The sequence below is a fragment of the Vidua chalybeata genome, chromosome 19 (assembly GCF_026979565.1).
Source record: "Vidua chalybeata isolate OUT-0048 chromosome 19, bVidCha1 merged haplotype, whole genome shotgun sequence".
In the NCBI taxonomy this organism is placed as follows: domain Eukaryota; kingdom Metazoa; phylum Chordata; class Aves; order Passeriformes; family Viduidae; genus Vidua; species Vidua chalybeata.
The window spans coordinates 3,266,590-3,268,954 of record NC_071548.1 but is presented as its reverse complement, the minus strand read 5'-3'; the positions used below and the strand labels follow the sequence as shown (position 1 = coordinate 3,268,954).

Here is a 2,365-nt window from a genome sequence, read left to right as displayed (position 1 = left end):
CAAGCACAAAAGCATTTGCCTTTGAAGATTTGGCCTCAGGGCCAAAAAAAGCCAAGAAAATCCACTGGGGCATTATTTTTTTTTCACCCTGCCAAGAGCAGATTGCTGCAGCAGTCATTGATAAAGTGACTCAGAGCCTCTGTGAGCTACAGAAGAAAAATGGAACAGTAAAACTTTGGCTATTCCAAAGCTGTTGCAAAAACCAGTGTCAAATCATTTATTGGCTGAACCTACACACATTCTAGTTGGTCCTACTAGACTTTAAATGCCTCCTTATATAGTGATAGCCCAGATTATCTTTTTACCTTATACAAATGAATTTTAAACTATTTCAGATGGATAAAAAATTCTCTGCTTGTGAGAGAATGTGCTGCTATCACAGAGAAACCTGAAAATGTTCTCTAACATTAAAAATCACCTCTTCTGAATAACACAGACCTGATTGTTTTAGAGCTGTGCAGTTTTTACTTTAAGCATTAAATTATTCTCCAGGGCTTAAACCCCACAAGTTTTAAGATAAAAGATGCTCTCAAAGATCTATTTAATTGTTATTAGATGGAAGAATTTAAGATACTGGATGGGAGATAAGCCTGTACAGAGACAGAAGCTGTTTTCTAGTTCTAGGAGACAATAAATCATGCTATTGGTCTGTCTCTGGCCTTGGCTGGTAATAGATCACAGACATTTTCATAACCAAGTTCAAAAAAGACACAGAAAACCAGCCACAAAATAGTCACATTGCCAAAACACATCTTAAATAACACACAAAAAAATGGCCACAAACCAGTCAGGGTGCCAAAATGCATCAAATGTTAAGCAGCCTGTGGTCTTCAGGATGTCAGGGTGAGACGGGCTGGTTGATGATGGCTTCTCAAGACAAATTTTGGGGGTTTGCAGCCCATTCCTGATGAGGTCAGCCGCCACAAAAGGAAAACAGCATTTGGTTGTTAGAGATCATGATTTGTGGAGCCATTTTATGAAACTCCCTCTGAGATGGATGTCTTAGAAAGGGTGGAAAGTGGTGTAAAATATTCAGAGTTGTTAACATCTCAAAGACAGAGTACAAACAAAAGGCTGCACGAAGCAGAAGGTGGCTTCAGCTGCTGTCCAGACCTCTCCTCGTGGGGACAAGGGACGTCAGGAGAAGCCACAGTAAAAAAAGGCAGAGGGAGAAGATGGTGAAAATTAGCATGGTAGGATTAAGAATTCAGCACCTCTGGCTGACAGCCAGCTCTTCAGGCAAGGAAAGCAGAGGAGGGAGGTGGTGTCATGGTCAGGACTCGGGGACATGTGGCCATGAGGAGCACGATGGGGACATCCTCACACCTTGGGATAAACACCAGAGAGTGGCCTTGAGCTGCTCCTCAGGGCACCCCTCACCCCAAAGCAAACTCTTTGCCCTCATGAGTGTAAAACTGCAGCACTCCCAGGGTGGCACCCAACAGGAATGCCACCACACGGTCACCAGGCCACGCACATGTCACCAGTGTCACCCCACCAGGGCACACACGTGGTCATTCTGTAAGCACAGAAGGGAAAGGAGCATGAGGAAGGTGTCATCTGGAAGGTAATTCCAAGGAAGGCATCAGGATCCAGCTTCAAAGAACACCAGTGAGCCAACCTTCCAGGAAGGGAGCCGGTGGCTCCGGGGAGCCGCCTCACCCGAGCCATCAGTGGTGACTGCAGCTGGGAGAAAGGGAACTGGGCTGGCATCACAGTGCTGACCTTTGTGACAACTGTGATGCAGACAGAGCTGAGGGAACAGTCCGTGCCTTCGCCCGCTAATTCCAGCCCTTGTGCAGCTCCAGAGCAGGAACTTGGTACCCAGCCCACGAGCACATGCTGGCGCTCGGAAGGACTCATGTTACTGTAATTCTGTGTTGAGAAGAGATGGAAAACAAAACTCCATTTTTGTGAAATGATCCTCACTCTCCGTGCTCGCACGGTATCCGTGGCATGTGGGCACCACACCAGCTCCAGGGGCGTCAGGGATACAGACGCTGCCTTCAGGAGCCTTTCCCTGCTCCTGCTAAATCCATCCAGCTGGGCCTGCTAGGAGCAGTGAGCAGGCACAAACTCCCTGAGCACGGAGGGGTGGGGGTGAGGGCAGACAGGAGATCAGACACAGACTGCTGCCCACAGCCCGGCTGCACCAGCAGACGCCAGATGCTGCCCCATCACTTTGTGTTTTTACTTCTGTCATACCTGGAATTTCTCAGCGAAGCAGGAAGGAGGAAAGCAGCAATCCAGGGATCCCTCTGCTGGCCTCTGCTGCTTAGACCTACCACGGTGTGCTCCTCTGCACATCCCTCCTGCTCAAATGAGCATCCCCTTTGGAAATTCAGGCTTCATTAAAAGCAGCAGG

General features: G+C 48.1%; 1 long non-coding RNA gene across 1 annotated transcript; it reads right to left on the bottom strand.

The window, feature by feature from the left end:
• Window positions 1-457: 457 nt before the first annotated feature.
• On the bottom strand, window positions 458-1,667 carry LOC128797699 (uncharacterized). The gene is made up of 3 exons (XR_008434209.1): window positions 1,622-1,667; window positions 1,215-1,519; window positions 458-904 (listed from the first exon to the last, which is right to left on the bottom strand). It is a non-coding gene; the product is annotated as an uncharacterized LOC128797699 (long non-coding RNA).
• Between the last annotated feature and the right edge of the window lie 698 nt (window positions 1,668-2,365).